This window comes from Pholcus phalangioides, unplaced genomic scaffold, assembly GCF_987345545.1.
Source record: "Pholcus phalangioides strain wild (caught in Gottingen) unplaced genomic scaffold, Ppha-v1.0 ptg000024l_1, whole genome shotgun sequence".
NCBI lineage: Eukaryota > Metazoa > Arthropoda > Arachnida > Araneae > Pholcidae > Pholcus > Pholcus phalangioides.
This window is the reverse complement of record NW_028301616.1, coordinates 1,691,126-1,714,070: the sequence shown is the minus strand read 5'-3', so window position 1 is coordinate 1,714,070 and position 22,945 is coordinate 1,691,126. Positions and strand designations below refer to the sequence as shown.

Sequence of the window (22,945 nt, the reverse complement as noted above, 5' to 3'; positions counted from 1 at the left end):
CTCCTGTCGCACACCCCTAAGGGCGGCTCTGCTTCATGGGCTAGTTCAACAAGTAAAACTAGTAAAAAAACATTCTAGAATCAACCGGCGACGTAGAAATTTCATAATTTTCAGCTTAAATTTTAATCAAAAAATTAACATTTCCATTAATTTTCTTTCAAAACTGGAGCATTTCCAAAATTCAAATGTGGGTAACTCTCTCGAATTTTGATCAAAAAACATAGTACAGTCGACGCTCGTTATAACTACCATTCCATTACAACGACCGGTAGGGTATAAGTCCCAAATGCTTTCATATAACGAATAACCTATATGTTTTTCTTTCGATATAACAACCTTCCAATATAACGTACATTTTCGACAGAACGATGGGGGGGGGGGGTCGTTGTAACGAACGTCTACTGCATTTATATATTCTTCGACCATTCCCACATGCTACCTGATGGGCTATTTTCTACTTCTGTAAAAGCAAACGTTTTTTGCTTTAGGCAATTAAAAAGAATATGCATTGTAAAATGGAATGACGATGCGCGAATGCTCGCCAAGCCGACAGTTTTGACTGGACGAAAAGTCGCCGACGGACGAGATCGTTTAGCGCCGCGTGGTTTGCCGCCAGTTTCGAAGTGATTGTGCTTTGGCTGTGCGCAGGGCACGTGCGGAAGCGACAGCTGGTCTTTTGATATTTCGCCTTCCACCACACGAACTTTCCTCTCCTTTTTTTTTATCCGAAGTAATTTTTTTTGGCAGTAGGTCCCGCTTTGAATAGGAGCTATTGTTGATGCATCTGCTGGTATCCTGCCTGTCCTCTCCTCCTCTTCGCGAGTTTGAACTTCAACCTGGTGAGCGGGGGTCGAACCCCGCTTCATCATAATAGCACTGTTTTTTATTTTCGACGTATATGAGAATTTCCTTTGGATCCATTGGATGTGATTCCTTCGTGTGCCCTGACCACAAACATTGCACAATGGATTTATAGCGATGCATCTTCGTCCACCCGAATGTAAGTATGTTATTCCGGTTATATCAACATTATTTGAAGTCCTGCGTATAATATAAAATGAATTAGGGTCATTAAAATCATTTGTGGGACCATTAAAATCGGTTTTTCGTAGACGAGACCGAAATCCGGCAGTCGGATTAACTTATCACTCGGTCCCTCGACCAAAGGTACTCTGAACATCTTTGAATTGATAATTTCATGATTAGATGCCGCAATTAAATTGACAAAAAAAAAATATTGTTTTTCTCAGCAATTGGATTAATCACTCTTTGATAAACAACACAGTACGATATACAGCAATTGAACAGCAACTGAATTGATCATTCTTTGATAAATAACAATGTATATACAACCATTGACTTCAGGAGTTTCAACAAACAATATTGCGATATTGAATTCGTCTTTTTTTTGATAACCAATACTGTGACATATACAGAAATTTAATTAGCATTTTTGACAAATATTGAGATACTGAATTCATCTTTCTTGACAACCAATTCCGTGATACACAGCAACTAAATTCAACATTTTTGACAAACAATATTGCGATATTGAATTCATCTTTTTTTGACAACCAATACTGCAATTTAATTCAGCATTTTCAACAATGTTGCGGTATACAGCAATTGTATTAAAAAAAAGAATATTCAGATATACAATGATTCAGCCCCATCATCGTTTTTTTAAACTATATAATGACAGTTATTCTCCTCTTGCGGCCTTTGACTTTTTCGTATTTGTAACTGCATTTTGCGGTGTGTAATATACGTAATTGAATTCATTTTGAAATTCACGGTATTCTATTGTGTAATTGGATTCATCATTTTGGATTAAACGGTATTATGTTACAATCGGATGTATCAATTTTTGATGCAAAATATTGCAACGTGATTAGATTCAGCATTCAGTGGAGGACGCGAGATAATTTTTTGAATAAAATTCATCATTTTTGGATACATGACATACAGTTTAATTCATCATTTTTTGATGCGCGTGTGTTTTTCATGTTTTCCACACAGGATACATCACTTACGACATAAAATACCGTTACATAACTGAATTTTTTTTTTCATGATTCACAATATCGTAATTGAATCATTGATTGAAGTGTACTAATTAATAATGGCTATTTCAATGTCACAATCTTTTTTATATCATTCTTTCTATCGTAATTACTTATTACGGCTGCTATTTTCCCACGCTAAGTGTAAATTTATTTTACAACTGATCGGTTTATTTTGAATTTGATGCCACAGAGACAGTACGTATCACAAAACTGCGAAATTTATCGTCAAGTATCCCATAAATCTAATAAAGATTGAATTGAAATAAAATTTTACAGAGAGGAAATATGATGCATTTCAGTACTTTATTTTATTCCGTAAGCATGAAAAAAAGTCGCAGATTCATCTTCGCATCTAAAGCCTTAATTTATTTCTCTCAAGTGCGTTAATTGATAAATTCTTTCAACTTCTCCGAAAAGAAAATCATATCAGTGAGATTTCGATGTATTTTTACCTCTAATTCTTCTTTTATTCTTTTTTCTCCGAATGCATCTTCATTAATTCAAATCTTATTCATTCATCAACTATGATGAAAATTTTCAAGTTATTTTTTGGTAACGTCAGTGAATTATAAATTCGTGTAATTTTCAAAAAATATGATATCCATCTATTTTGAAATTAGATTGGAAGCGTTGAAGGAATTGATTTCAAAATACGCGCATGCAATGATGATTTTAATATGTTTTCTAACAGAGTCAAGATATGAAAACGCCAAAGGTGGCCCTTACAAGTCGTAGATAATGCATTTGAAGTAACAGTCATAAAAATATATGAGGGTAATAACAAGCGTAATTTGATACGAAAACAACGTCTCGGCACTACGGCACCCCGAGGGAAATTTGAGTTAGGATCTATGTACAAGGTGTCCGATAAATTTGTAAATAGTTTAAAAATTCATAAAAATTGAAGGAATTGGTACATTTGAATGCGGTTTGTGAAAAATTTATATTTTCACGAAGGGGATTTTTTTATTTTAGGACAGAAAAAAATTAATTAGACTTTTTATCGATAGAGGGTGCATGGACGGGTATACGGAGGGGGGGGGGGCTAATGTATATACATATATGTGAATTGACATCATCATCATCGTGTCCCCTCCAGCAATAATGACCGTGCCTCCCCAGACTTCCAAGTCTATCCCGCCTATGAGAGGGCGATGTGCGAAATTCTAAGTCAGAATTCTGGACCTCAACATTTCTTCAATCTCTTCTGTGTCCAAAGCGTTCGTAAAGCTTCAGCCGGTGATCCGTGGCTGAGGTAAAGCAACTTCATCAATAGTGCTTTATCCACCGAAATGTCAACATCACATCACACAATGAAAAAATGTTAGCGACAGTAACACAGGAAAATTGAGATGCTGATTAGCATATTTCCAGTGATTTTCTTTAGTGCAGCATCCTCTACCGACAAAAATTTGAACTAAATATTTTTCGGCACCAAAAACAATCTACTTTCGCGAGAATAACTTTTTTGTAAACCACATTCAAATATACTGTTTCCTTCAATTTTTATGAATTTTCAAACTATTTATGAATTTACGGGACACCCTGTATTTTGAAAGTGTTCAGTAGCAATGAAAGTAGCGATTCCCATCCTGTCTGCCGAGCTTGGATAAGGCTGCCGCTAACGTATAAAACTTGATCTCCTGAGCAGGGAATGAAGATAATAAGTATTTATTGCAAAATGGGGCTAAGTGAATGTTGCAGATGCATTAATGTTCCAAATAAGTTATGCTATATGTTTTGCTGCCACCACTTCACATTAAATTGGGGCTGATCAGATGTGTACGTGGAGGGGGGGCATGGGGGCTTATGTCCCTCCCAAGACGATGGAAAATTAAAGATGTTGCTTATATTTTTGCAAAAAATAAAATATCGAGACTAAATACGAAGGACTAATAAAATACCTTTGTATCAGCTATTTTTATCAGTTTCTGTTGTTACCTTAAATGTTTTTGAAGGTTAATAAGTAAAAATTTATCTGGAAGAAAATCCTTTTGCAACCCCCAAACTTTTTGTGACCCCCCTCCTAAGTCGATCCTGCGTATGTCCCCGGGGTCTGATGGAAACAATTATGAAGAAAAATTATGACAAATCTGGCGCAGGTTTCTCGCACCTCAAAGAATTTTGCCGAATTTAAATGGGACAAAACTAAAAGAAGTATTTGTAAGTCTTCAAATAAGGAAATATCAAGTGATTTTCTTTCCGCATAGAACTCGCTGCATGTCAATCATTCACATCTGTAATGAAGGGGTTTTTGGGGAATTCCAGGCAGGTGGGATCCTTCAATGATGAGTGATTACTGTTGGTCTTTGCAGAAAGAAAACAACACAATACATAAGAGAAAGAAATGGATTATTTTTATAAAATAGTAGCAAAATGAGTTTTTTGTGTAGAAGCATGTGCACTATTAATATTATATGTATGTGTATAAGGAAAAAAAACCCATTTCCCTTGCTATTGTGTATATAACGATGTATTGATATGATAAAATAACTACCGTAATAAATATATTATAATTTGTTATTAAGAATATGCCAATTATCTCCATTTTCAAGATGTACAAGTTTTCCATTGTGTCTGTGTATTTCAAAAAATGACCATCATGCATACAGAAAAAACTACGTGATGGAGATTTTCTACGTTCATACTCGAATTCAGCACCCCTACAATTAGGCTGGAAAAACGTATTTCACTCATGTTATAAAAAAAGTAAAAAATTGGTGACCAGTGTAATCAGTTAACGTTAAATTATTAATCAATGTAATTTAAACGATATCACAGTAATCATTTATCATGTCAGATTTTCATGTTAACATTCGCCACCGAAAAAAATATTTTGAGATGTTTTTGAATCGCAGATGGTGGAAGGTAAATAAAAAGGGAAAAAAATTCTCTGCTCTTAGCTTCCATAGATCTATTGAACGACGACCCATCAATTATAAATTTTAATTGAAGTCTGTTTTTCCCTCCATGTTTATCAGTGGTAACAGCTGCATGTTATTGTACTGAAAAAACAAGAGAGAAAAAAAACATGGTGGCATCATGTCGATTCTAAACAGTCAATGTAATGAAGAAGGGGAAAAAAATACGAAGAGGGAAAAATAAATCTTTTGTTCAGTGAAAATGGCACCTGCCTCGTGTTTAATGGCCTCTCTCTCTATTCTTTTTTTAAAAGAAAAACTAGTAACATGTTGCAGGTTATATTATTGCTTGTGTGTGCCCCAGGGATCTATCCTATGCCACCTGCTTGTGAAAGTTTGTGTTTCGCCGTTGGCACAACTAACGATTAAAAAGAAGATCGTGGATTTAAAAATTGTCGTTCAAGACGTCAAAGATTACTACTATACCGTGCATGTGCCTCGTAAACATTCCTCTGATGAATTAGAACATTCTGGAAAAGTGCTGAGTGCAGGTATTCCCTGGCGCAGTGGTTCTCGAAACTATGCTCAACGGCTCTCTTTGTCCAAAAAAGCAATTTACTCACGGCTCTTTCACTCTCAGGGACGTCATAAGTGTTTCCCGTGGCTGCTCGTCTTGAGCCTTATGGTGGAGAGTACATTTCGTTTCATTAAATGGTATGCTGAACCGAGTTCAAAATTAGAAGGATTTATCACTATATAAATAATATATAATGACATGCACACGCACGCACGCACACACGCACACACACACACACACACACACCTTTCGCATGATCTTCATTGAGACAATAGTCATTAACGTGTTTTTTATATTTGAAGAGTTTCACCTTGGAGTGTCAATTCCGTCATTTATGATTGATCTTAATCCCAAATCCAATCTAAATTCACACGAATCTCACTTCATAAACTATCAAGCGAAGTGACCGTGATTTCATCGATATGAAACGGGACATCACTTATTTTTGCTAGAACACACCAAAAAATATTTATTGCAAAAAAAAAGAAAACATCAATGTTATTGTCACGCCTTACATTGGCATTTCGAGCAGGCTAAACTTACATTGCATTTGTGTTATTCGTCATAGTATCCATGAAAAAAAATTTCGGTATAAATTTTGGACTTGAGAGGACGCGTCCACAGTTAGGAAACAAAAAGCCTCTGTTATCTGAAGCAATCACATATTTAACCCTTACAGCGGTAATGACGAGATATCTCACCTAAGCAAATACAACACCACAACAGGCAAATGCCCAACGAGGTGGCTGAGAAAAAGTTGCCCATAACAAATTTGGATGTCATATACTTCAAAATTACAGCAACCCTAATTAATAAAAAAGAAATTACAAAAACTAGAAAAAGTTATATATCACATGATAAAATATTATACAATGCCCATAAGAATACTTATGGTTGCCTTATTCTAAGTATGGATGGCTTCTCTCTTTACCCCGACATGTTTATCGTATTTCTGTTTAAACGTGTTAATTGTGTTAGAATTTACTACCCCGGGGGTAAGCTATTCCATTCATTAACAACCCTATTAGAGAAATTACCCCTGTGACACCATAACCTCGCATTGTCCCTTACCAAATGATACTGAATGAACGACGCCAGCGGCTCTGCCACCGGACTTATCCCGTTGCCGAGATCTCTTCCAGCCCAGCTTCGTGGCAGAGTCTGGAACAAAGTGAGTGCACCTAACAGTCTGAGTGTGTAGCTAGTGTTGTGCTTGATATTTCAGTGCTGCCATCTATACTTCAAATTGTGAGTGAAGTGTAATGATTGCATATTTGTTACATTGTAGGCCTGTTGCTCTCTGTGGCGAGACTTTTTAACGGGGAGATCGGCTCGCATTCGCGCCTTGAAGTTGGAAACCACAGAAAACCAACTTCAGCCGACCACCACTGTGGGGTTCGAACCCGGATCCTCGCGATGCGAGTCCGTCACCACAGCGGCTACCAAATGATACTGGTGTCTCCGTGGAAAAGCAATTGATTGACGGTCTAAAAATAATTCATGGTCCATCCTATCCATCCCGTTAAAATTTTTGAACTCAAAATTCAAAAAAAAGTTTTTCCTCATAACTCAAGCCCCGTGTGCCAATAAGAACACGCGTAGCTCTTCTCTGCACCCCTTCAACCAAGTTCTCTGTAGGTATGGTCTCCAAAACCTTGCAGCATACTCCAATCCAGGATGAACTAAGACTCGGAAGAATGACTTTAGGGGGAATGCGAAGAGACCTTTTTGAAAATGAGACCGAACATTCTATTCGATTTTTTGGCCAACGCTGAACAATGTTCAGGAAACCTAAACCGTCAATGAGAATTCCCAAATCGGTGACCCTAGTTGCATCCGAGATAGTGACACCATTCAACTCGTAAGAGAACCGTGGGTTGTTCGAACCAAAATGAGCGACCATGCACTTGTCAACGCTAAACGTCATGCTCCATTGATTTGCCCATGCTCCAATCCTGTTTAAGTGAGTCTGGAGCAACAACTCCCTATCGCTTTGATTCCCGACTACCCCCATTAGCTTCACGTCATCTGCGAATTTGCTAGCAATCCCATCGATAACTGAGAAATTCAATCGAACCAGAGAATTCTCCGTTCACTATATCTCGTTGCGACCTTTATCTCTTAACCACGATTCCATCCAATTCAGTAAGTTGCCCCTGATTCCAATTTCGTGTAAACGCTTCAAGAGTTTACCATGTTGGACCCGATCGAATGCCTTCTGGAAATCGAGGTAAACAACATCTGCATTTTTTGCCCTTACCCAAAGCCTTCGCAATGTGATCATAGAAGCAAAGGAGGTTAGTTACACATGACTTCCCCTTCCTGAACCCATGCTGATTATCCGATAATACATTATTCTCGTCTATCCACTTCACAAACTGCCTTTTGATGATAATTTCCAAAATTTTCGAGAGGGAGCTCGTCAAACTCACTGGACGATAATTGGACACAGCTTCTCTACTACCCTTCTTAAATATCAGAACAACATTAGCAAGTTTCCAATCCCTTGGGACGATACCCTCAGCAGCACTGCTCCTGTATATCTGTGCGACTGGCCAAAACAATTCATTAGTACATTCCCTGAGGACCCTGGGATAGATATCATCTGGTCCTGGTGCTTTGCTTGCACATACATTTTTTAGAAGATTCAGGACCTCCACGTCTTCCATTTGAATATCGTTGAGGATTTTATCACCCCACGCATTGAATTGCATTTTCTCTATTAAAAACCGAAGTAAAAAAAGTCACTGAAAGCACTGCACATGCTACAGTGCTCTCTATCCTTGACCCTCCTATCGTGAGGGGGCCAACACTGTCCCCTTGCATCCATTATTGACGTACCTAAAAATGATTTTGGATCAGAGCCAATGTTATCTGCCAACCTAGAGAGAGAGAGAGAGATTCAACTTCCTTTTTACTTTCCCTTATCGCTTTCTTCAACATTCTTCTTTTATCAGTAAACAATGACAGGTCACTTCGTCCACTTTTATACTCTCTGAATGCTCTTTTCTTTTCAAGATAACGGTTACGCGCGCTGTCCGTGAACCATAGAGGGTACGATATGATGTACAAACACGCTTTTTTCGAACAAAGGGTATGGCATCGTGCTAAACAAAGGACAGCTATATCGATGCTACACCTATCTCTATGTGCTATATCGCTGAATTGCGAGTTATTTCGCGTCCTTAAAACTCTTCTCATTTCGGCAATGTCAAGACCAGTTAGCTCTGTACAAAACGATTTTTCTGATAAAATTTTTTCCACCTGTCAAATGAATGGCGAGTGGGTGGAGTGAGATTTTGTTAAAATTTTGATAACAAGAGAAAAGACGGTCCCCCATCTTTTCGGGGTAGTATACGAATATGCGTATAGTTATTGGTAATAAAGAAGAGTATTTATACTCCTTGTTTTCGATTATTATTATTATTCTCAGTTTCGGGGAAAGCAATATCATCACACAAAGTCGGAAAAAAATATTATTCTTGAAAATAGGTGGCAATTTCTGGAAGGTTTAGTGATTGCCATTATGACAGTTTCGCGGATCAGGGAAAGTTTAAAAACCACTTAAAGGGTTAATGAAAGGTGAGAGGAAAGCAAAAAGCAAAGAGAAAGAGAGTGACAGAGTAACAAAACCATGAATCGGCCTCTGTTCCAGAGTTGTTTTCATCTTGTTGAGCAATTTGCCTACATTGTGGCTTCAGATTTTGTGTTTGTATTTGGACGCGTACGAGGTGCATGCAGTTTACTAATGGTATAGTTAATGCACAGTAAATAAAAAACTGCTTCTTATTCTTATCTTGAGTTCTGATTTCATTTCGAGTTTATATCGACTTAATTTCGAGGCTCAGCAACGAGATACGTTGACTGTGTGCCTGCCCACTCCCATCATGAAATTTCGTGATTGCCTCATAACAATACTTACGAAAGAGCATTCGAGCATATCATGTCTTCATCGGATTCAAATAAGAATCCGAAGAAGGGATAACAATATGGAAATTATACAACGTGCACTGTTCGAATTTAATTACAACTTTTCTGCTCTTATTTTCATCTCCGTGTCCTTCCGGTTGTAAAAGGAAAAATAAAAAAACGTTCCATCTGGTTGAGTGTGTGTGTGTGTGTGTGTACATGTCTCGTGAGATGTACACGCCCTTTTTTTTCTATTTTACAATCTTTTCGATCTTATAAGCTTTTACGGGGTGGTTGTAGGAAGGACTAAATAAAAAAAATTGGAAAATGTCATGTTCGGCCGGTTTCTTGATGATAATGGGCGTAGGTGGACTTTTCCTATCTCTTTGACTTATATATTTGGCCCCCAAACAAAAGCCGGTGATGGACAGTTTAAGTTCTTTTCAACACAAAGGCTTCTGATTTCTTCGCCGTATGACCTTTGAAACAAATAAATAAAGGAAGGACTTGCAAAAAAAAAAAGTTTTCTTCCCTTGCATGAAATTTATGACTATGACGTGTATTTCCACCTAGTTGTTATCGTTGTGCCAGTTGTTGTGTTTGCTTAATGTAAGCCTCCTCGTATATTACGGATGGCTGGTCATAAATGAAATAATAATTTTTTCAACATTTGCTTGTCTTCTTTCTTTTAAAAGTTTGACTGAAATGTTGAATAATTTGATAATTTACCTCGTTTTAAATAATGAATCCTTTTGTTTCGACCTCCATAGAAAATCATTAACATACAAGAGACTAATGGGATAATGAAGCGTTTATTCTCTTTGACGTAGATTTCGAACAGCTGAACAACAACCAGGACCCAACTCAATCTTGTAAGTTTCTGAGTAAAGGGAGAAAAAACTTTTCGACTGTTCAGGGGGCATAATTTCCGCATGGGTGATTTGCCCAAGACCTCATAATTTTGAGGTGGGGGGGGGGGAGGCACTCGAAATTTGAAAAATATACAAAGTGATTAAAATTGTTTGTCCATAAGACTATTCCTGCAACCTTTGACTGTAAAAGTACAAATAAAAATACAAATAAAAAGTCCACAACAGGCAAATTTCCCAATGAGCTAACTGAAAAAAAAAAAATTTCCATACAAATATAGGTGTCGAATTTAACCGAAATACAGCAATCCAATATAAAAGCATATCGCGCACGAAAGAAAAAAAACAAATAATTAATACTATATAATACACTGCGTATAAAAATATAATATATTTTTAACATATTATGTTAGTCTTATTCTAAGTATGAGTAGCCTCTAGGTTTATCCCACTACGTTTATCCTACTTCTTTCCTTTATAAACGTGTCGATTGTGTTAGAATTCACAACACCCGGAGGTAAGCTATTTCTTTTATTGACAACCTTATTAGAGCCTCCAGGTTGTTATTGACAACCTGGGGTTATAACTTACCAATCGATACTGGTATTCCCGTGTCGAAGCAGTCGATTGACGGCATATTAATAAGTCATGGTCCATCTTATCTAGCCCGTTGAAAATTTTGAACACTTCGATCATATCCCCTGACACTTGCGTTCCCCCAATATAAACATATTCGAGAAATCAAGTCTTTCTTCATAGCTCAAGCCTTGTGTGACAGCAAGAACACGCGTAGCTCTTCTCTGCACCCTCCAGCCATGTCCCTCTGTAGGTATGGTCTCTAAAACCTTACGGCATACTCCAGTCTATTACGAACTAAGCCTCGGAAAAGCGGAAGAATGACTTTAGGAGAACTTGAAGAGACATATATTTTTTTAATGAAACTGAGCATTCTGTTCAATTTTTTGACCACCGCTAAACAATGTTCAGAAAACCTAAGCCGCTCTATCACCCTAGTTATCAAGTTATCCTAGTTATCGGTCACCCTATATCCGGGATAATAATACCATTCGACTCCTAAGTGAAACGAGGGTTGTTCGAACCACAATGATCGACCATGCACTTATCCACACTAACGCTCCATTCATTAGCCCATGCCTCAAACATATTCAAGTTTAGAGAGATATAGATGGCTTTTTTCTCAGCCAGAGATATCAAGGAAACAGTTATTTTCCGGATATTATGCTGAGGTGAGCTCGGAAAGAAAAGTCATCACGTCTCCGCCGGGACTCGAACCCAGGCCCTCTTGCATACCGGGCAAGCATGCTACCATCTACATGCCCTCTGGAAATCAAGGTAAACAATATCGACGTTTTCGCCTTTTCTCAAATTCTTAGTCACGTGATCATAGAAGCAAAAGAGGATAGGGAGTGATCTTCCCCAAGATCAGATCGATAATTTGATCGTTTTTGTTCTTTATCTTTTGTTTAATAAATGGGCTTTTTGAATAAGTAACGTTTGTTTTGTTTCTGAACCTTTATTTGCCGGAGCTGGCATTATCCTAAATTTATGGACATAAGTGTATTACACACGTAACCATACCGTTGCCATTTGGTTATTATTGAATACCTGAAAAAAAAATCGGAACTATATCGAAATCTATATTGGAAAACACATGGACTGAAATAAAGTATCTTTTAGATGAGACCAGGGCTAGCATTAGAGGGGAGCTGGGGGGGACTGCTCGGGCAGAGGTTTTACGTGAGAACAAAGAACACGCTTATAAAGTTATCGAATTTCAAAGTTGTGGGGGCGGCAAAATCATGTTTGCCCCGGGCGGTAAAAATCCTAGTTACGGCCTTGGATGAAACTTCCACATTTCACTAAATTGAAACCGATTAGAAGTTTTAGCACACGGGGATCGCATATTATTTCGTTTTTCCCATTTTCTTCATTTTCATTCATCATCTTTATTTATTTTTTATTTATACGACCCCTCAAAAAAATTACATTTTAAGAAACAGCATGTCATTTAAAAACTTTTTGTGCTTAATGTCAACGGTTGCGGAAATCGTCCTGTGCGCAATTCGAATCACCCTGTATATAGACTTCGTTCATATATATGGATAACAATGATGAATTGTGCGTAACATATTGTCCACCGACTGTATATTAATATAGTATAATTATACAGCTTTTAGAAAAAAACAAAAGTTAACATTTTTATATATGTATTTTATATACTTTTCACTTCTTCACTTTTTCTTAAATTTTTACTTGTCACTTTTCCTGAAAAATATTACACTAATGCTGCGCTCTACAGCAACGTATGTTTGATGAATGTGGTAATGGAATTTCTTTATTAAGACGAAAAGCTCTATAAATATGAAATATACGTGTCGAAATCTCGTAGCATGTACGAAATTAATCTTCTTTATTAAACCGAACACGCATATCCTCCGACTGAGGTCAACAAGCGCGGGATTGACGAGGTTTTTTTTCAAAATGATGCACGAAGGCTTTCCTTGTCTTTTTTTTTTCATTTACCGACACATTTTTGCCTTCATAAAACGTGTGAAAAAAGATAATAGATATGAGTTCTCTTGCCTATGGTCATAATCACGATGTAGCTTCAGAGAGTGACGGCGGAAATCGCTCAGAGAATATTAAAAATGATTGCAAGAAAAATAAATAAAGAGGAAAAAACTCTTGTTCTGTTATGGTAATTATCATAAAGCTGAGCAAGAGAAATCCTGTGGAGAAGATTAAGACATTAGATATTCTCGACACCAATTTCTATGAGGAGAAGAAAAAAATTCGCGATATATCAAGCAGTGTTAACGAAGAAATACGTTCGTAATAGCCTAACACTGCAATTACAGAGCGGAGAAGGGGGGGGGGAATGGAATAAATATTTATTAAATAAAACGTTATGTTAACCTTGATGCATACAAAGATTAGGTTATTTGCATGTTGGCGAAATAGTCATGTACTCGATTGTCCGTTTATTATTTTGACAATTTGATAAATCGAGGTAAATCCGTGAGAAAAAAACAACAACTTTGACCGTGTAAAATCCGACTGAAATTTGAATAGAAGAGTTAATAACGGGCTTCGTGATCGTATTTTGTATTTTCACGACAACAAGATATAACTGAGACTAGATCCAGTGTGAAAACATACAATGATAACAATATAATTAATGTTTGCAATAAGAAACTTACATGTTTTTCCTCTCTCGTTACGTTGAACAGTAAACTAGGAAAAAAGGGATATATATATATAAATTGGATTTAAAAAATAAAATACTGAAGACTTGTATTATAAATTTCAAGGACTATTTCTATTCCGAAAGTTTTCATTTTCAAAGTTCTCTTATGAAATATTGTTATTGTAGTCATAATTTGACGACCGTGTTTCCAATCAATGCTAGAAAACTGGTGAACTATGAAACTGGGACACTAATAATAACAACACATTCATCATAACGTTGTAGAAAAAGGCCGATGATTTGATGTATTTTAATAGATATAAATATAATAATATACATAACTTTTCAAAAAAAAAATGAAATAAAAAATTAATACAGTATTGTTCTAGCGTTAAGGTCAGATCATGAACATGATATCATAACATACTGTCCATAAAACCAGTACTGGAATGTGATAAATATAAAAATATAATGTATATAGTGTAGGGATTCTCAACCAATGGGTCGTTACACAAACTTGATTTGCTGTGGACTTCCAGATGGGTCGTACAAATCCACTTACAGCCAGGGATTCTTTAGCTTCTTTAGCTATAGGTCACGACACAAGCCTGATTCACCAGGGCTTCTCAGATGGATTGTACGAATCCTCCTTACAGCCAGGAATTCTTGTGCTTTGGGTCCCGACACAAACTTGATTCGCAGGGGCTTCCGAAATGGGTCGTATGAATCCACTTGCAGGCAGGGACTTCTTGAGCTATAGGTCACGAATAGTGTTGGCCAATACGCATTTAGATGCGGAATTCACACATCAACATTCAATTTCACTCCCCTTAATGTTCTTGAGGAGTGAAAATACTCCAAATTTTAGGCCATTTTTTAATAGTTATTTCTCACTAATTAAAAAAAAATACTATTGAAATTATATTCATCACAATTATATTTTTGGCTCGCAGCGGTTGCCTGGATGATTCGTACAAATCCCCTTACAGTCCACACACAAATACATTTACAAATCCACGTATTGCGTCACTGGTTACACTAATTTAGAAAAAACAACTAGTCCTATGAGTCGTGAAGATAATCTTGTCGTTGATTTTGGATTGCAACAGAAAAAGGCTAAGAACCTTGGCTATAATAATGTACTAATGTACGAGTGCAAAAAAAAAAAATCAGATATAGCGACTGTACTGTAATAACTGTGAGTACAAAACAGGTCAATGGCATAACATGTAGATGAAACCAAAGCAAGCGTAGAAATATGCATTTTTCTCTAAAATGTGTCTAATTTTTTTGTGATCGGCCTATACCCGAGTGTATATATATATATATATATGGGAATTTTCCAAAAATACATCGTTGTTAGCGACTGAGATATTGACAGTTGACCATTATTATATACATTATAGAGCTACTGATGGTAGTAAAACTCGTAATGCTACCGTTCTGCTCTCTGTCATCAACTATCTTTATATACGCGTTGAGAAGGACATGCCCCAGATTTTTCTCGTTTTCAATAATCATGGTTTTCGATCTCATCGATAAAACGATGATGGTACCTGATGTCATCCATCTATACGCTTCATTTATTGGCGGTATGAACACATAGATCAAAAGCAGAAACAGCAATTGAAGACGGTATCGTCATGTTTCACGAAAAAGTATTTTTTTGTTTTCTGTAGCTCCTCGTTGGTGCGATCATGACCATCATGATGATGATGAGGAAAGGTCGTTCAAGGCCTGGGAATAGTGAGGGAAAAAAAAACTACCTATCTATTATGTACCTCTATCGTATGTGCTTCCTTGAAATCCTTCAAGAAAAAACATACGTACGCTACTGTCTCTTGCTTCTTTATTGCTGTGAGAAGTAACGATTACAGCAACCGTAGTCAGTGGTGCATGAATAGTGAGAGATAAGAGATAATGCTCTCACTTTCTTCAAGGTCTGGCCGGTAAAGAATGGTATGGTGGATATTGTGTTGTGTGCGTATGTGCTATTTATACACCTTTGGATGCGACGAGCGAATCTTATTTTTGCACGAACGGAAAAAGATGACGACGAAAAATATAACAGAAAATGTGCGAGAAAAAATTATTATTACTATTATTAATGTGGAAGACACGTGAAATGCACTCGAAAAAGTTATTTTACCTAATTTTTCACGGAACTAAAAACATTGAACTTTAAACTAAATTTCTACGACCTTGTTTTTCCTATGGCCTGATAGAAAAGTGTTGGAAAAAATTATTTCAGCGAAACTCGGTTATAGCGACCTTAGTTGTAACGACACCTTGGCTATAACGTCAGTAACACTGGTCTGCAAGGTTTTTATAACATGGAAAAATTTAGCTGCTCTCAATTAATTGTTGGGTGCTGATTCCAGATCTGACCTTGAAAAATATCCATCACGTCTAGTTTTTTTAGTTATTCGGTATTTAATATTCAATAACTTTGAAAATTAGCGTATTTGCGTGCGTGAAATGATACTATATAAGTAAAAAAAGATGGCAGAAATACATGCCGTAGGTATGAAGGAGACTTATGAAGAGCACTCTCTCTTCAATAAAATATGATTAATATAAGCAGAAACTATATGGCAATCTTAAAGTAATGTCCCTCTTGCTTCAAAATAGCTTCACTATATCCTGTTGCTTTCTCTGCACGTGGGATAATAGAACCACACCAGATCATCACAGAAGAAAAGATTGGCCTCTAACGAAATATCTTCATTCCAGGAGAAAATAACAATTATCATCATAGTTGTCATCCATCTGATGTTTTGTCGTTTTTACTCCACATTAAATTGAGGGTATTAAAAAATTTGCGAAATGAATCCTGCCCAGGTTTCTCGCACTTGGAAGAAAATTTCCGAAATTAAGTATATAAGGCAAAATTAAACGAAGGAATTTTTGTAGGTCTCCTAAAAAAATAAGGGTATCATTGTGTGATTCTGTTTTCACAATGATTCTAAATACAAAGGAACTCGTTTCACGAGAGTCATGCACATCTGTGGTGAAGGGGCTTTTAGGGAACCACAAAGAGGAAAATAACCAAAAGCTTGTTCAATGCTTTTTTTTTAGTTCTGTTCGAAAATAAACACATGAAATTTTGATATCGCATGTCTCCAAAAACACATTTAGATTTTCTTAATTGCTAACCTGGGAACAGTCAGGAAGAATAAGGTTTCACCAAGACATTTTGAGCTGTGGAGGAGGCAGGATGAGGAGACCCCTGATGATGATGATGAAGTGATAACTGCTGGTTTATGCGGAGAGAAGACATGATACAAAAGAGAAAATAAATGAAGTATTTTCACAAAAAGAAAAATGCGTATGAATTTAGTTTTGTGTATATGCATGTATAATCTATAAGTTTATATGTAGGTGTATGAACAAAAAAAAATTTATTTGGCTATTCCATATATAACGATGTATGTAGCTATATAATAAAATAGCTAAATACAAATACAAATACAACGCCACAACAGGCAAAATGCCCAACGAGGTGGCTGATAAAAAGATGCCCATAAAAATATGGATGTCATATATTTCAAAAATACAGCAACCCAATTAAAAATGCTATTACAATAAATGTTTGTAATTTGTTATTAATGGTATGCCAATTATCTCAACTTTCAAGATGTACGAGTTTTTCATTGTGGATACGTATTTCAAAAAGTGACCATCATGCGTACAGAAGTAACTGCGCGTGATGCAGATTTTTTACAATCATATTTAAATTCAGCAACACGAAATTAGTCTAAAAAAAACTTATGTCACTCGTGTTATTAAAAAAAAAGTTAAAAATTGTTGACCAGTGTAATTGGAGGTGCGGGTAGATTCTCATAGAGCATATATGGGCCCACGGGCCAAATGTGACCGTCCTCGGAGTCATATGGCCTGTGAATTCAAACCTAATTTTGTAAAAATGAACTAAGCGCCACATAAACAGTTCACTCAACTGACTCGCTATGCCGTTCCAGATCACTTAAATGGTGGGTGGCACATTCCCAGATCACTTAAATGACCCGAGGCATATTTACAATTCCCTTGAGTAACGTGCGGCGCGGTTACAGCAAAATTAAGCGGCCTCCGGTGCATTATCGGGATCACTTAAGTGACCCGCGGCACATTTCCAGGTCACTAAAGTAATTTTCGGCGCTGATTCAGATCACTTAATTGACCCGCGATATATTTACAGATCACCTAAGTTACCCACCTCACAGTTCCAGATTACTCATGTGGACTGTGGTGCTATACCAGATAATTAACAAGGCTCGCGACATGTTTCCACACCAATGAAGTTTCTCGCACTGTCTTAAAGGTTGAGCATCCTTGGTTAAGATATGTTTTAAAGCATTAATACTGAAGCCATGGCCTTCGAAGTCATCCGATGTGGCCCGCGACCTCAAACATAATTTAGTAAAAATGAACTAAGAGGCACATTTACAGATCACTTAAGGGAACCGCGATGTATTTACATATTGCATGAGTAACCCGCGGCACAGTTCCAGACCACTTAAGCAGGCCATGACACATCTACAAATCACTCAAGTTGAGCCTTATTTGTAACATCGATGAAAACGCAACGACCTCGGATATAACGACGCATTTTTCGACACGTGTCAAAGGTGGAGTCGACTGATCTAATGTATATTTGAATTGACATCATCATCGTGCCCCCCTCCCCAAGACTTCCAAGTCTATCTCCGCCTATGTTTTGACCTCCTACATAGCCTTGCAGATTGGTAGCGATAACTTATAAGGGGGAAAAATGAGTCCGGTTCAATCTTAGTTTCGAAATATGCAAAAAAAGAAAACTTTTCACGGAGGAAAATTGATAACATAAACCAAAGTCCCGATAACTATAAGCGAATTTTCTCCATGTGATGATATTGGTCCGTTCCGTATTTTGTAAAACTGATAACAATACCTGAATGATAACATTATCCTTGATTCTAAGAAGCGGCGTAGGCTGTAATTTTTTTTTTTCAAATGTGGGAAATATACACGAAAAGCACTGAAACAATTCTTTTACCTGATTTTTCACGGAACTAAAAACATTGAACTTTAAACTAATTCCTACGACCTTCTTTTTTCCCCTACGGCCGATTCATCATCTCCAGTGTTTGCCATGGTTTTGTTTTTCCCCTTCCATCACATTCGTAAATGCTGCGTGGATTTATGAGGATTTTTGGGTCAAATAATGATGCTTGACGTCCTTCGTGATTACTTATTTGTATTGAAAACCTTTAAATAAGAGAAAAAAATTGGGTTTTTTTTGTAGATTTTATTTTTCTTCTACGTCATACGTGATGTAGAGATGATTCTATACAGGGGTCTTCGATTCACCTTTTATCAATCTGTGTCTTTTTGTGAGTGATTCTCTTTTCTCTAATTTGTTATGTCACGTATGGCCCGATTATTGATAAATTGTCCTCGCTCCGTGTCGACCCCATGGTTTCCGAGACCGGTTTGAAAATGTTCTTTGATCATTCCTTCATAACCGAATTTCGCACCTTTTTTTTTTAAAGTTATGTAACAAGACAACCGTTAATAATTAATTGAACATTGTAAGAAATATTTGTAGTGTTTTTTTCTTTTTGATGTCTTTTGTGGCATCATTAAGTATTTAATCCGAATAAATAACCAGCTGAAAAGAATGGGATCGTTCGTAATCGGTATGTCGTAAGTTTTCAAAATTCGATTATTCGGAACGAGCTCTGTAAGGAGGCCAAGAATAACAGCTTTTCTTTTGTTAATAAATTGTGATATTTTGTTCGATTTGTAGCGCGGTGACCATGGGGAAAAGTATCCTTTAGGCCCAAATAACACAATCAAAAAAGCAATGCAGCGATAATGAATTAAAATCTTGAAGCTCTAATAAAGGAAAAGTGTCCACCGACGGTCCGGTCGCGAGCGGAACCATCGTGATAAGATGGTTTCGATCCATGACTACAGAGCGAGTACATAGTGGGAGGGGGGAAGAGAATCTTATAATTAGTACCCGGATTATATGCAATAAAATTAGTGGCAAAATATGCAATGAAAAATTTTGCACTGAAATACGCAACGAAAAAAACTGAAATATGTACTAAAAACGCTGAAATGTGTACTAAAAATGCTGAAATGCGCACTAAAAATGATTAAATGTGCACTAAAAACGCTGAAATGTGTACTAAAAATGCTGAAATGCGCACTAAAAATGATTAAATGTGCACTAAAAATGCTGAAATTCGCACTAAAAATGCTGAAATGCGCACTAAAAATGATGAAATGTGCACTAAAAACGCTGAAATTGCCAGGGTATATAGCAGCATGAAATCAAAAATATGTGCGAAAAATGAAAATAAATCCATCCGATACCATATGCCGAAGTATGGCACCAAAAATGAAAAGTATATACAAAAATATAAAAAACTAGAATGCATTTCAGTGTCGAAAAATGAAAAAAAAAATTCATAAAAATTGTCAAAAATTATGCATTTAAAACTACTGAAATATGCATACAATGAAAAATATGCAATAAAAATATATGCGCAAAAAATGAAAAACACGAATATTTAGAAGTGCGAAAATGTACACGTAAAAATGCCTAAAAATATGCCCTAAAATGAACAGTACTCGGTATTGAAATATTTTCTTGAAAATATTAAAGAAATAGAAATTACACAATGCGATTAATAGAAAAAAATGCTAAAGATATGCACTTATTTTAAAATTTTGGTGATTTTCTGCATTTATATGCGAACTAACTACAAAAAGTGCTAAAATATGAAATGGCATATATAATTCGCGTTCTATTTATAATATAACCCAATATTGCATATAATTCTGGAGCAAAAACATTATTATTTAAATCAACTTTAAAATTTTATTTTTTTAAATTCGAATAAAAATAAATACACCCAAAAGAAATGCTCCTAAAAATTATTTAAAATTCCTTGAAGATAGAACGGCAGAAAAATTGGTCAGTAGAGGGCGCTTCACGAAATCAAATTGGGAAGGGATAGGACCTGAACCTTTCCTCAATGTATTTATAGGACTCTGGCAGTCCTTAATTATGGTCCTAAGTAACTACTAAAAAAAGTCCTTAGCTTAGAGATAGTTAGTATCGAAATATCTAACTACCGGCCGGCTAAGGACAAATAGGCGCTCAACTTCTGGATTTCGGCGAAGGACCGTAGAGATAGTTTACCCCCTGATTCGCATATTTCCATTGGTGTGCTTTCGTGTTGTAGCACTCTCTATCGACTTGAATTCACAAATAGTTTAAAAATTGAAGGAATTGGCATTTCGAATGCAATTGTGTACTAGTTATCCTCACCATGAGGAAAAAAAAATTAGTTCAAATTTTTGTACAAAGTGATCTGGGAATCGGCTAACATTTAATTCTAGTCCGGAAATTTTGTATATTTTCCAATTTTGGTAACGATTTTATATTTTGGGTATTTTCCAATTATATTTTAGACTTTTCCAGTTTTATTTTGAATATGCTCGATTTTATTTGTATTATAATTAATTCATGTATACAAGTAAATTTTATCTTACTTTGAATCAAGTACGACATGATCTTATGTCCATGACGATACGACATGATCAACATGACCCTCTTCAAGGCAATGGCTGAAATGGCCGATCGGCGATAGAGCCTGGGCCATGTTTGGTTCAAAAGGCAAAGAAAAGTAAAATTTTGCATAAAAATATACATGTTCTGGTAAATGTGATAAATACGGTTATTATGCATACTTGCCAAGCATTTTCCTAAGTTTGATAGATTTCCTTAACTAATCACTTTTATTGGTGATGCACAAGCGTCGCGTCGTTGGTAAATACGATAAATCGTACTTTAGGATATATTATGCATGATATAATTCATACATGTATCGTATCAGGGTACGATCGTAAAAATTGGTATCATCATTATTATCGGGGCCCTATTTTATTCTTCACACACACACACTAGACTCATTTGTAATTTTTTCATATTTATCGAATTCAACAACGACGCTTGGGTATTATGCGTAATCGCTGGTAAAAGTGATAATGTTTTTAGTATTCATCAAACTTACCAAGACGATTGGTAAGTATGCACAATACAAATACAACGCCACAACAGACGAAATTCCCGAGATGGCTGAGAAAAAGATGCCCATAATAAATATAATTGTTATATATTTCAAAAATACAGCAACCTAATTCAAAATGCAATTACAAACAATATATAATAACCGGTTATTATGCATAATAACCAATTTGTCACATTTACCGTAACATATACGTATTGCATGATGATCATTAAGCACGATATTTCACTAATTTTCCTTTAGGGGGTTCGTTAGTATCAATTTCTAATGTTCTTGTGATGTGTAATTCTGCGCTATTCAGTACCTAAATCAAAATAAAATACCCGAGTGAGGATTTTCTTTGAAAGGAGAATCAGATAAGCGATTCGAACGCGAAATCGCTGTAGCAATGCTATTAAAACTCCTTTAACCCCGTCGTAACCTGATCCTGACATGTCTCCAAAAAATGGTTTTTCACCGATTCCACTGGATTTAACATTATTATGACTCTTCCTATTTCCCTTGGGATTTCGTAGAGAGCCGAGTCGCAATTTCTAGCATGAATGAGCCTTGCTCTCAGCCGCCGTCGTCGTCGTCGACGACATATCAGTCATGTATCCATCCATCTCTAGCTAAACGGAAGAATTTAATATGTCGCTTCTCTAACATTCCTCCATTCAGCAATATACGTATATATATATATCGTGTTTAAAAGTTCGAGAAACTCCTCTTCGGAAAAAAACGCGTCCGCGTTATTGTGCGATCGCCTCAGAAAAAAGAAGAAAACAACTCTGAAATAAGATCTTTTCAAGGGATTTTTCTTTTTTTCCCAAATTCCAAGTAACGTAAATTAAATTCATACAGTGTATTACATTTGACATCGTCCTTTGACATAAGACCATCCAAATACATCGGAAATCTCAATTTTCATTTATAATGATACAAAATTACAGAACTAACGTAGCAGTGCTTTTTCCTGAATTCTTATACACGTAAATAACCCATTCGTGCTCAAACCATGGCCCGCAACTTGAAAACCTAATTTTTTAAAAATTAACTGAGCGGCTCATTTTAAGGTCACTTAAGAACCAACAGTGCAGTTCCGCATCTTCTTCAAACACCACCGTCGCTATAGTGGTGGTCAGCTGAAGTTGGTTTTCTGTGTTTCCCAACTTCGAAGCGCTAATGCGAGCCGATCGCCCCGTTAGGAAGTCTCGCCACAGAGAGCAACAGGCCTACAACGACAAAATCTTCAGTCACTGCACTTCACTCATGGTTAGAAAAGTTGATGGCAGCACTACACATAACAACAAGCATTGCACAGAAACAAACTTTACGGTAGGTTCACTACACGGACACGCACATTCCTACATGTACTAATTCGTTAGAAGT

The 22,945-nt window shown here is 36.4% G+C and overlaps 1 protein-coding gene across 1 annotated transcript in view; it reads left to right on the top strand.

The window, feature by feature from the left end:
* The first annotated feature begins 614 nt into the window (after nt 1–614).
* Nucleotides 615–22,945, top strand: part of LOC149068558 (uncharacterized) — an 88,733-nt gene continuing 66,402 nt past the window's right edge. Inside the window, exon 1 of the mRNA XM_089250470.1 lies at nt 615–1,000. The gene's annotated coding sequence lies outside the window, so the exon portion shown is untranslated. The remainder of the gene's footprint in view (nt 1,001–22,945) is intronic.